We start from the raw sequence: 13,057 nt of genomic DNA, 5'->3' as shown, positions 1-13,057 counted from the left end.
AGTAGTGGAATGGGGACAAAAATGGATGGTAACGTTCAATGCCACCAAGACAAAACTGGTTTCATTCAATAATTACAAGAAACCTTCTCTACCACCTATAGCAATGGCCAACAACTCTTTAGCTGAGAGTACATCTTTCAAGCTCCTTGGCCTAACGTTCACAGGAAACATGAGCTGGAACAATTACATCGAGGGCATTGCCAGGGCCGCTGCGAGGAAGGTGGGCTCTCTACCGTGCTAGAAAACTTCTAACACCCGAAAGTATCCTGTACCTCTATAAGGCCACTATTCGCCCATGTATGGAGTATTGCTGTCATATTTGGGCCGGTGCATCGGCTACTAGTCTCTCGCTCCTTGACAGGGTTCAAAAGAGAGTCGCAAATCTGATAGGCCCTAAACTGGCATCAAAACTTCAGCCTCTGTCCCATCGTCGAAACGTTGCATCCCTCTGCCTGTTCTACAAGTATTATAATGGTGAATGCTCTGAAGAACTGCAAGCACTTGTGCCCCCACGACGTGAACACCCTCGACAGACCCGACAAGCTGCAAAATCCCACCCCCACACTGTAGAGATCCCTAGATGTAAAATATCTTTCTACTCCAGTAGTTTCTTTCCCAGAACCGCTAGACTTTGGAATTCCATTCCAGGTCACTGCTTCCCCAACTGTACTGACATGCATAAGTTCAAGTGCAACGTGAACCAACATCTCGCTGCCCTAATCCCTACATAGTACCCCAGTAGATGTTTCCCCTGATAGTAGCCCCCTACATTAAAGTGGCAATGTGCCTTGGTTGGGGTGAAAATGTAATTAAAAAAAAAATCCTTTTCACAAGTATAATTTCAAATAATTCAACGACTTTTTTCATTCTGAAATAGAACAAAGTCATACTTTTCAGAGCAAAAATATTTTCAAATATTCTACTAGTATTTTATTTTCTACAATTTATTCATCGCTCGCTCGCTCTCTCTCTCTCTCTCTCTCTCTCTCTCTCTCTCTTTCTCTTTCTCCTTCTCTTTCACTTTCACTTTCTCTGTCTCTCTCTCTATGTGTGTGTATGTTCGTGTGATTTACATATATGTGTGTGCATGTGTAGATGTCTTTTATTCTCGTCTTTACGTGACTTGTGCATTGTTTTAAGATAATAATTACAAACGTATTAAATTTTTAAAAAATAAATATAGCAATACTTTCATGATATATTAGGGTGTGATTAACGAAAATTGGAAGGTTCTATTTATAGATATTGACGATAGGAACGTACCAATCAAATGGAGCCACGTTCTGCTTGCAGCCAACCAGAAACCGGAATCACTCTATAAAAGTACTGGATTTTTAGAATTCCCACACATAATTTTTCGTATCCACACGAGAAAGATTTTTGCACTTTGTCTGCAAAGTTTTACAGTACGGATTAGCTACAAACCTAAAACTATTCCCGATCTAACCTTAACTCCAACCCACCTAAAACTATTCTTCATCTCATCATTTGCACAGATTGGATACCCAGTGGAGACTCCTCTGAAATTAAACATGGCTTTCAATTAAAAAATAAATAACTATGATTTGATCTGTGACAATTTATAATGTGCCTTGTACTTGAAATCCTTACAGCATTATTTCTGATTTGAACATATTAATTGAGATTAACATTCAATACTTTTGTGAATAGAGATTTAAGCAATATTCACCTACTAACATTTTAATATTTTTATATCCATTTCGCTATGTTCATATTTTAATAGGTCAAATATGCCGTAATATTTAAATTTGACTTTCAATAGGTTTCATTATATTTAAAACTAGTCGTTAACTTCACACTAACTTAAATAATGTTTACACAAATTATTTTAATTACGTATGTGGTGCGCCCCTCTCTATTTTTTATTTTGTCTTTTTTTCAATTTTCCAGCGGATTAGTAGTCTAGTCTTGTTTTGGGATTTCACATTTTAAAATAATCTAAAAGAAAAAAGGCTAAACTGCTTAAAAAGGCTAAATTCGCGAAATTTGGCCTAAAAACGTCGTGGTTGTAAAATGGGTAATCGATTTACTAGAATATTGCGTTAGAAATTGAGCACCTCCAATGAATATTTAAATATTGACTTAAAAAAAATAATTTTCGATAATCTGGCAGACTAGTGTCGATTCAATTATAATCTGCTGAAAACATGGGAAAAAAGACGAAAATAAAAAAAATAGAAAGAGGCACAAGATTCTTCATGTTTGCTAATTATATTTTCTTTTGAAACAATAACGCAAATATAAATATCCTCGGACAACACCGGCTCGAGACAGCTAGTAAAGACATAAAAAAAAACACTTGATAATCAATAAACTGTGTGATTCAAATGATCTAGAAAAAAATCTATGATTTATGTACCGAAGCACACATTGTAAAAATCTATTATTGTATGAATTATCGACTCTCCTCCAATGAAAGAGAGAGAAAGCATGTAGAACAACAGCGAACAGAAAGCCTTGATAATCGATGTTGCCGATCCCATCTTGGGCAGTGACCATTGCCCATTTTCTGATGAACAATATACCAATATTGCAAATCTACCTGTCTATTGATTCGCAGTAACGATGACACCGGCGTTATAATATTCATTAGACAAAGATATCAAGTAGAAATCTTTTTTGTTGTTGTCGGACAAAATAAGTAAATATAACTAATACTTATTGATTCACTTACGCATTAAGCATTAGTGCTTCTAGTTTAGGTCTAGAATGACGAAGATCAAATCTATCAAGGCTTTCAAAATGTGAAAACATTAAACAATCTACACTTGCTTTATTGACACACTTACGCATTAACGTTTATCTGATAAGTAAAAGCGCTGAAGACTTTTTACATTCAAAACTTTTTTTATGTGAAAAAAGGAAGTCCTTTTATCTTCGAATAAAGAATACCGAAAAAAAAAAAATAAAATAAAATTGTGAGTTAATATTTGCATATTCACACACAAAAAAAAAACTTATTTATATTCTTTGTTAAATACAGCTTTTTTTTCCGAAGGAACTGTTTAAAGTATCAGCGGCAGTGAATGTTGTTATTAATTATCGACTCTCGATTAGACAAAAACTGAAATCACCAGTAGAAACCAATCAAGGTGGAAAGATTAATTTCTAAAATGGTGTGCCTACTATAAAAACCCAAACACACATGTTTTTTTCTTTCCCTTCCAGAACAACATACCTGCGCACAAGATAATCCCGGTTAGCTCGTTTGAAACAACCTCTACTCCCCCCTACTAATCAATAAACAGTGTTATCCAATGATTTTATTAATTCGTGTTTCCTATTTCAACACACGTATTAGAATATCCTTTATTGTTAAAACTCTTGCTTCAAAATGATTTTATTTGAAAGTAGAAGTAAGTCCTGTTATTTTCTATAGCGTAAAAATTGAAAGACAGAAATAAAAGCGAATATGTAAGTTCAGATTTGTGTATTCACAGAATATTCTAATAAGTATATTTTGTTAAAATATAAGTGATGGGGGGTTTCAATATTTTTTCCTGATTCCAATACAATTCCTATTCTTTACAGATCTCTTAATATTTAACTATAGAGTTGTAATTCTTTCCTGATTAATACGAAAAAAAAAACACGTGTTAAATGTGGAGATATTTTTTCAAACGTTAAAATACATTTAAAGGAGAATAGTCTCTATATTTAAGTTTTACTTGTCGTTTAAATTAACACATATTTATTATTTAACCATTGCTACTAATGGTGGAAGATTTTGCGTTAACCAAAGTCAAGTAATAAAAACATTTAAGAGAATCGAAAATAGGCACAAATTTTCCGATTCTGATACCGATTCCGATACCCTTAAAAATTCCGATTTATCAATTTACGTGGCAGATTTCGATTAATAGTCCTAGAACTATTAAATACCCAGCTTCTCGCTGACAAAGAATCTGTTCGGTGGAACAGTCAAAACAATTCCTCTTTCAATAAAATGTCCTTCGCGATCTCTAACCTTTTTTTTATTTTACGAACTTTTTATCTTTAGTTGTTTTACTTAACACGAATTATTTTGTAGAGCAAGACTTTGACATACGTTCTTTTTAATATTGCCTTTTTTTTTAATAAAATGTGGATATAAAAAAATACTTTCTTTGTTCGTTATGTTTCTTAGACAAACACAATTCTTTCGTATTCTATAAGGAAATGTGCTTTCAGAAGTGTTCAAGTAAAGGTTAAATATGAATATTAGTTAGAATACACCAAAGACTGATTTAACTATTAAAGCTCGTACATTTAATTTATTAAGCAGCAAAATCCCACCCCTTTACTATAGAGGTCTCTAGATTACGGGAAGCCATTCATTCTAATAGTTTCTTCCCTCAAATTGTAAAATCTTTGGAATTCATTCCTGGTCTCTTGCTTCCCTGACTCTACTTGCAGGTAAAGGTTTAAGTGTAACGTAATCAGATATCTTGTTGCACAACTCCCTTCATAGATTTAATCCAAAATAGCAACCTCTTAGGTCCAAGTGGCACTGTGCGTTGGTTGGTGTGAATAAGAGTAAGAACTAACTATTTTAATATTTATATTTAAACATGTTTATCTTACGAGTCTTCGTTATGTATTTTATAACTTTTTAATTTTCCAAGCTTTAAGAAACCTTCCATTACGAGCAGAAAACTAAAACGCACGCCAAGTTGAGGCTATACCACAGCATAACAATCATGATCTCAAATCTGGTTTTCATCAAATAATTATCGAGTAAAAGATAAAGGCAAGGAGACGGATGAATCTAAAGAAAGGTTTTAATATAAAACAAATATACGCGTGAAATCAAATTAATTATGATAGCATCTCTAAAACTCTTAACCAAGCGTGAAAAGAAGATAACTAGACGTGCTTTATTAACCTCAGTCTGGTGTCGAACAGTGAAGGAGTGGTATCACTCTAATAATACAAAACAGTTATAATACAAATGCAATTAATGATATCATACCAAACCTACGCTGACATTAATTTGATGGGTTAGGTTCTCCAAATGTTAGATCCTCGTCCTATTATGGGAATGTCTTTTTAATAGACAGAAAGACAGAGACAGTTCTACTTTCAAATGTTCTCTTAAATAATTTGGAGACGTTATTCATCTACGACTGTTATTCGTGCATAGAAGACGCTTTCACTTGCTGTATATGAATGGCAAACAACGTTTAATTACTTATATTATTACGAATAGCTTTTAATTACCTATATCAGTAAGAATACCTTTTAATTAACTATATTATTACGAATAATTTTAATTACCTATATCATTGAGAATAATTTTTAATTACCTTAATTATTACAAATAACGTTTAATTTTTTATATTATTACGAATAACTTTTAATTACCTATATCAATAAGAATAACTTTTAATTGCCCATATTATTACGAATAACTTTTAATTGCCTATATCATTGGGAAAACTTTTAATTGCCTCTATTATTACAAGTAACTTTAAATTACCTTTATCGGTAAGAATAACTTTTAATTGCTTATGACGAATAACTTTTAATTGCCTCGATTATTGCAAATACCTTTTAATTGCCTATATCAGTAAGAATACCTTTTAATTACCTATATGATTGGGAATGACTTTTAATTACTTATATCAGTAAGAATAACTTTTAATTATCTGTATCAGTAGAATTAAATTTTTTAATTACTTACATTATTACGAATACATCACTAGGAATAGCCTTCAAACACGAAGGCCCCTGATTATGCCGTCTAATGAGATATCAATGTTTGTGCCGGCGACAGAAGAATCTTTGAAAGACATGTTTAAGAATTTTAGTTTTTATGGTAGATCTTTTGAGGAGAGCCGGTTTAAAAGAAGCCTTTTCAGGAAAACAGTTTTAAAGAAAACGTTTTTTACTAGGGAGTAACTATTTATTATGGCCTGATGGCCATTCTAGGGTTAAAGAGTGTATGGTAGTCACTGAGACAACAGCATAGCAATCATTAGTGTTGGAAATTGGGAGGAATTTCATAATTTAAGGGGTCGGCTCAACATGAGCATTATAATTTAAAGGGTCGGCTCAACATGAGCATTATAATTTAAAAAGTCGGCTCAACATAAGCATCATAATTTTAGGGGTCGGCTCAACGTGAGCATTATCATTTAAGGGGTCGGCTCAACATGTGCATTATAATTTAAGGGGCCGGCTCAACATGAGCATTATAATTTAAGGGATCGGCTCAACATGAGCATCATAATTTAAGGGGTCGGCTCAACATGCGAATCATAATTTAAGGGGTCGGCTCAACATAAGCATCATAATTTTAGGGGTCGGCTCAACGTGAGCATCATAATTTTAGGGGTCGGCTCAACATAAGCATCATAATTTTAGGGGTCGTCTCAACATGAGCATCATAATTTAAGGGATCGGCTCAACATGGGCATTATAATTTTAGGGGTCGGCTCAACATAAGCATCATAATTTTAGGAGTCGGCTCAACGTGAGCATCATAATTTTAGGGGTCGGCTCAACATAAGCATCATAATTTTAGGGGTCGTCTCAACATGAGCATCATAATTTAAGGGATCGGCTCAACATGGGCATTATAATTTTAGGGGTCGGCTCAACATAAGCATCATAATTTTAGGGGTCGGCTCAACGTGAGCATCATAATTTTAGGGGTCGGCTCAACATAAGCATCATAATTTTAGGGGTCGGCTCAACATGAGCATCATAATTTAAGGGATCGGCTCAACATGGGCATTATAATTTAAGGGGTCGGCTCAACATGAGCATTATAATTTAAGGGGTCGGCTCAACATGAGCATGAGTCAAAACTATTGACCCCTGATTTTGGTAAAACAATTTCACAACTTGCGTACGTTGTTGAATGCTATACCTAGCAATAATTTATTACCAAAATATTATCTGTAAAATATCTGAAATAGAGAGAAAAACTAATAATTACTGGTAAAATGACAAAGATTTTCAACCCTTCAGTGACTTTTTGGACACCCTGTAGATATATTAATGCCTTTTCTTTATTATAGCCGTTACTATATATAAAATTTCAAATGATATCTCAAATCTGCCAACACTATTTCATTAAAAACCAACAATCGTTAGTACAGCAGCTATTTCAAATTAGGTGGTCATTAATTCATCTATTTCGTCATCTTGTAGTGTACTAATGTGTTAGTGAATTTTAGTTTTTGATTTCACATATTTCAATAATAAACGTTCAATTGTATTTAATATTTTAACCATCCCATTTTTATGTTTAATATTTTTATTTACTTTCGATGTTCACATTCCTTTTGTTTGATTCACGTTTTTTTTTTCATTCTTTACAAGGATTTTTTTTATTTTACAAGATTGCCGACTACAGTTCCAAGATAATGTTTACGATTAATTGCTTGTTTAATGATTTATGGGATAATTGTGGGAATATTTCCTATAAACGATTATAGCTTTCAAATTATCACCCTCTTAACATCAAATACACCTTCTAATCGAGAATTCAAATCGATATCCTCTCCCCTTCTTGACACACCATCTTTTCAAATATTAAATCAGTTGTCTCCGTTTTCTGTTTATATAATCTAAATTTGCTTTCATTTAATTTTCCATTTCAGTACATCCATTACCAAATTTACCTAATCGTGCCATTAAGTGTTCAGTATTTCGAAACAATCTTATCACATATAAAATTGCCGTGTTTTCAAATCTTCTATAAAACAATTCCAAACTGTTTGTTGCTGTAAGCAAATCTTAACAAGAAAATGTGACTGTCTGATCTCCCGTCAAATTGTATGAATCAAGAAACTATTAATTAATCAAGAAACTATTAATTATTATTAGTTATTACCTTCGACTGTAAATAATAAAAAAAGCAATAGCCGACTACTAGTACAGCTTTGAACCAGAAAAAAAACGACCTTTTGTTATGCATCTTCCGGTCGTTTACGTAAATGACTGGAAGGCGCCAAAGCCCTAAAATAATCAGAATGCTTGAAAAGCAGACGACAAATTTATCTGTAAATAGAATAACACTTAACATGCTTTGCAAAGTAAAAAAGGAAACTGCTTTTTCTCTTAATTCTAATCCTAAACACACTCTTAACGTAAACCTAACCTTAACCCTAAACTAATCCCAAACTAACCCTATCCTAACCCTAACCCTAACCTAATCAGTTTTTGTTCATTTCAAAAGCTGTATCAGTACTAAAAAACACATATGTATAGATCATTTTTGAATTGATTGTTTTAAAAAACAGTTTCTCCAAAAAAAATCTTAGCTTTCTTGTAAAGAGAAAAAAAATAAATTGTCATAAAAATCAAATCACCGGTGAATCTTTCTTTCAGTTTTTTTTTATTGTGAAAATCAGCCTCGTTTCAAATGTGATACTGATTTATTTTATATTATCCTTTTTTATGGTTGTTTACATATTTCGGCTAAAGAATCCACATAAAAGCATAGAAACCATGCAGTGAAAGATAGTAAAAAAGATATAGAAACTTAGGTTACTTGATAGGAGAGAAACATAACGAAATACAAAGCTGAAAAGAAACAGGAATTTTAGGAAGATTTTAATCATTCCAGTAATTATAGAAGTAACTGAACCCATACAAATATATTAAAAACACAACCCGGCAAATACACCTGTTGAACCAATTGCAAGAGAGATTCGAATAATTGCACTTAAATAGGCGGTTAGGGTCTTAAAAGTATACGGATGAATGTCATCATCCAGTAGGATGCCCCATCCTCAGCTTGAACAAAATGATAAGAAAATAGAAAAAAAAGAAATCTTCATTGGCAAAGATATTAGTTCACTTTATCCGACGTAAACGCTAAACGTGCAAATGTTCTTGTGGTCTACAATCGTTTTCTATAGTTTAATCTGGATATATATATATATATATATATATATATATATATATATATATATATATATATATATATATATATATATAAGCCTGAAGTATAAGACTGAAGAATCCTAGAGTGGATGCAACGTGGAATATTCAGTGTAGCTTAATCGCCATATATATTTTATAACTTACTAACTAGCTCTACATACGTATTGAGCACTGTTGAAGAAAATACATTAAGTTTACGCATAAATTTATACTTTCGTATATTAATTTATATGAGTAAATGAAGTATATATATATATATATAAGGGGCCAAAAAGTCACTGAAGTTTTGAAAATTTTTGTAATTTTACCATAATGATTATTTCTTTCTCTATTTCAGATATTTTGCAGCTAATATTTTACTTACGGATAAGTATAGTATTAAATTAAGTATGCAAGTTTGGTAATTGTTTTACCAAAATCAGGGGTCAATAATTTTGACTCAAGAAGCTTATCGACGGCATTTTCATGAAAGAGATAGCTTTGACTAGCCCCGACTTTTTCTTGTATGATATCTTAAAAAATGGGGTCTATGTTAACAAACCCCAAACCCTGCAAGAATTGAAGGAAAACATCAGGAACGAAATAAGGGAGTTAAATCGCAATCCAGAGATTCTTTAATCTGTCATGAATAATGTTTTGGAAAGAGTATAAATATGCGAAGTTGAAAATGGGCAACATTTAAAAGACATTATTTTTTATAAATAAAGATTGTTTGTATTTTTTTATTTAAAAAAACATTCCCAATGATTTAGTCAGATTTTGTTAAAATTACAGAAAGGTATAATCAAAAATAAAGAATTAATTTAATTTAAAAATCTTTCGGTGAATTTTTAGACCCATGTATATATATATATATATATATATATATATATAGAGAGAGAGAGAGAGAGAGAGAGAAAGAGAGAGAGAGAGAGAGAGAGGGGAGAGAGAGAAAGAGAGAGAGAGAGAAATAAAAATTGTCGGAATACTATTTCCATATTTCTCATCATATATATATATATATACATATATATATATATATATATATATATATATACAACACACACAAATTGAAAGTTTAACGGTTTAAAAATTGAAAAAAAAAAAAGATACATTTATTTATTAAAAACGAGATTTTCGATTCATAGCAGAACCTTCGTCATGGTAATCTAAGATTTGTTTTACATTCCATGCCGTAGGTTGTAATGCTTGAGACGTCTTCAGATGTTGATGCTTAAGGGTTAATGTCTCTGATACAATGTGAGCGCTGGTTATACGCATATGTCGAACAGTAGAACATACACTGTTAATTAATAAGCACTGCTGATATTGGAATACATATTCAAAATGTAACGACTTAAAAGACACAAAAACAGGTGTATGTTTTTTTTTAAATAATTCAACATTCATTTAGGTATTTATACATTTTACAACCCAATCTTCTGTAACTTTGCGTTGGCATCATCTGACAAGTTACGTAAGCAACCGAAAGATGACGAAGCAATTATCAGAAGACAAGTTCCAATGAAGTCATGCAATTTCTTTAATCTAAGTAGAAAGCCATTCTTAATATGGGAAAGGGAAGATAAACTCGTAACATTGGACAAGAGAGGAGACTCCGCTTTTTAATTTAATCGTATGGCAGTCTGCGGTTTCGTATCTTCCGGAAGATGCCAACGTGCAGTTTCCGAAGATTAAGCTATAAACTGGACAAGCACCACATATTTTATACATATTATATAAAACACTTTGTTATTAGTATCAGGAACTTTTAAAGTCAAGGATTTAGTTTCATAAAACTAATTTGATTTAGACGCTTTTAAACTACTACCTATGATTGTATTAATGGGTCAATCTTTATCAAGACCCAACAGCCATTCGAGGATAAGAGTTAATGGGAGTGTCAGATCGACAGAGAGACATCACCGTGAGGATTTATAATGATGGTTGAAACTAAGCAAAATATGATTATTTACGTGGATGGCTCGACAAGAATTTGTTTACATTGGACTTGAAAACGACTATGTTGTAATGGACTGAGAAGAAGCTTTGTGGTATGGTGTTCCACATATGGATTGTCCTACATAAAAGTAATTACCACATGTGTTTTTTTTTTATTAATATATTACTGTATTCATTAAAATTTCGTATTACTATTTCTGTTTATTTTACAATTTCTCCAGGTAAAGGTGCTTGACACTATTTGTAAAATAAATTAAGCATGTCATGTCTCATAAATAATAATTAATTTACTCTCAAGACTATTTCAGTTTACTTAGGTATTGAGATAGATAGGTAGAGGGGCTGATAGAGAGATAGGAAGAGGAAGATGGGGAGAGAGATCTAGCTAAATGAGAAGGTAGGACATCGGTTCGACTTCAATGGCTGAATAAAGTGATGAAGACATTTCTCCCAAAGTTCTTCATGTAGTCGTGAGCTGTTCTCGTGGCAAAATTGTCGTACTTAAACATGAAAAGCATTTTAGCGTTAAAACATGAAGGCGCCATGACAGCTTTTATATTTTCTTTAACATCCCAAGAGAAAACAGAACTATAGGCCTACATACCATGAAAAATAATTCTTTGGGTCAGCTTTTAAATAGGAAAGAAAATAACTACCTTGTTCATTCTTACTTGTACACACTCACATACACGCACACAAATATATATATATATATATATATATATATATATATATATATATATATATATATATACTATGTTATTTAAGAATTCAGGTGATAAGTCATCTCCCTCTCAGTACATACCAATAAGTCTCCTGTGTGTTATGAGTAAGTTACTGGAATCCATATTAAATAGAGAAATAGTCAACCACCTCAGCAGGAATAACCTTCTTAGTGACACACAATATGGTTTCCGCTCTGTAAGATTTACCGCAGATATGCTGACGGTTATATCCCACAGGATTAGTGAATCTCTTGACAAAGGCTTCCTTTCTAGGGCAATTGCTCTTCACATATCAAAGGCCTTCGGCAAGGTATGGCATAAGGGTCTACTTCACAAGATTTCCAGCTACGGTATTACTGGAAATGTTTTTTCAATCATTAAAACATTTCTCTCTGATAGGCTCATAAGAGTAGTGGTAGATGGACAAAAATCGGAGGCCTGCAATATAAATGCTGGAGTCCCTTAGGGGTCCATCCTGGGCCCAACTCTCTTCCTGATCTACATCAATGACCTCCCTAAACACATACTTAAATCATTCGTTGACATCTATGCTGATGACACGACCATCTACGGCTACACACCAAAGGCTGTAAATGACAAAGTTCTCTCTGATTCTCTCTCCTCTGATCTCGAGCGCGTGGTTCAGTGGGGGAAAATGTGGCTGGTTACCTTTAATGCATCCAAAACCAAACTCCTATCCTTACATCATCAACGCTCTGATCCCCATCTGGCATCAATTGCGATGGATGGCTCTCGTCTGGGTGAGGCCCCGTGTTTTGACAAGCTTCTGGGTTTGACCTTTACTCCTGATCTGAAATGGAACATGTACATCAAGTCTGTTGCCAAGGTCGCTGGAAAGATGGTGGGATCCTTCTACCACTCCAGAAGATATCTCACTACTGATGCAATTCTCTATCTATATAAAAGCCAAGTACGTCCAAGGATAGAGTACTGTTGCCACATCTGGGCAGGAGCTGCTAAAAACAGCCTATCCTGCCTTGACAGAGTACAAAATAGACTTCGTGGCTTGGTGGGGGATGCCCTTTTCTCTACCCTGCAACCTCTCACCCACAGGAGAGACGTTGCGAGCCTGTCATTGTTTTATCGCTATTTCCATGGCAGGTGCTCGTCTGAACTCCAATCTCTGGTCCCCCCTCGCCAATCTTTCAAGAAAAACACCCGTCTAGCTGAATCCACTGTGAAAGATTTCCCCCACTCTATATCTGTGGCTAAATCAAAACGCGGATTCCATGAACAAAGCTTCTTTCTTAGAACTGCACGCCTGTGGAACTGTGTTCCGTCTGCCTCTTCCCACCGGAACTTGGATGTCTTCAAGTCCAATGTTAACAAATTCCTGATGAACCGCCCCCTTAAGTAAACACTTCATCAAATCTCCACACTAACGTAATGTACTTGCAATAACCCTTATCCTTGAGTGACTTCCGGGCCTTGATAAGTGGTGACCACTGTGTAAAAAAAAATTTAAAAAATAT

The 13,057-nt window shown here is 33.5% G+C and overlaps 1 protein-coding gene across 2 annotated transcripts in view; it reads left to right on the top strand.

Moving 5' to 3' along the window:
- Nucleotides 1-13,057, top strand: part of LOC145266837 (uncharacterized) — a 791,045-nt gene that overhangs the window by 224,963 nt on the left and 553,025 nt on the right. The gene's annotated exons all lie outside the window — the stretch shown is intronic.

This window comes from Euprymna scolopes, chromosome 4 (genome assembly GCF_053919585.1).
Source record: "Euprymna scolopes isolate OS-2025 chromosome 4, ASM5391958v1, whole genome shotgun sequence".
Classification (NCBI taxonomy): Eukaryota; Metazoa; Mollusca; class Cephalopoda; order Sepiida; family Sepiolidae; genus Euprymna; species Euprymna scolopes.
Note: the sequence above shows the minus strand (reverse complement) of the source record. Positions and strands in the feature narration are given on the sequence as shown.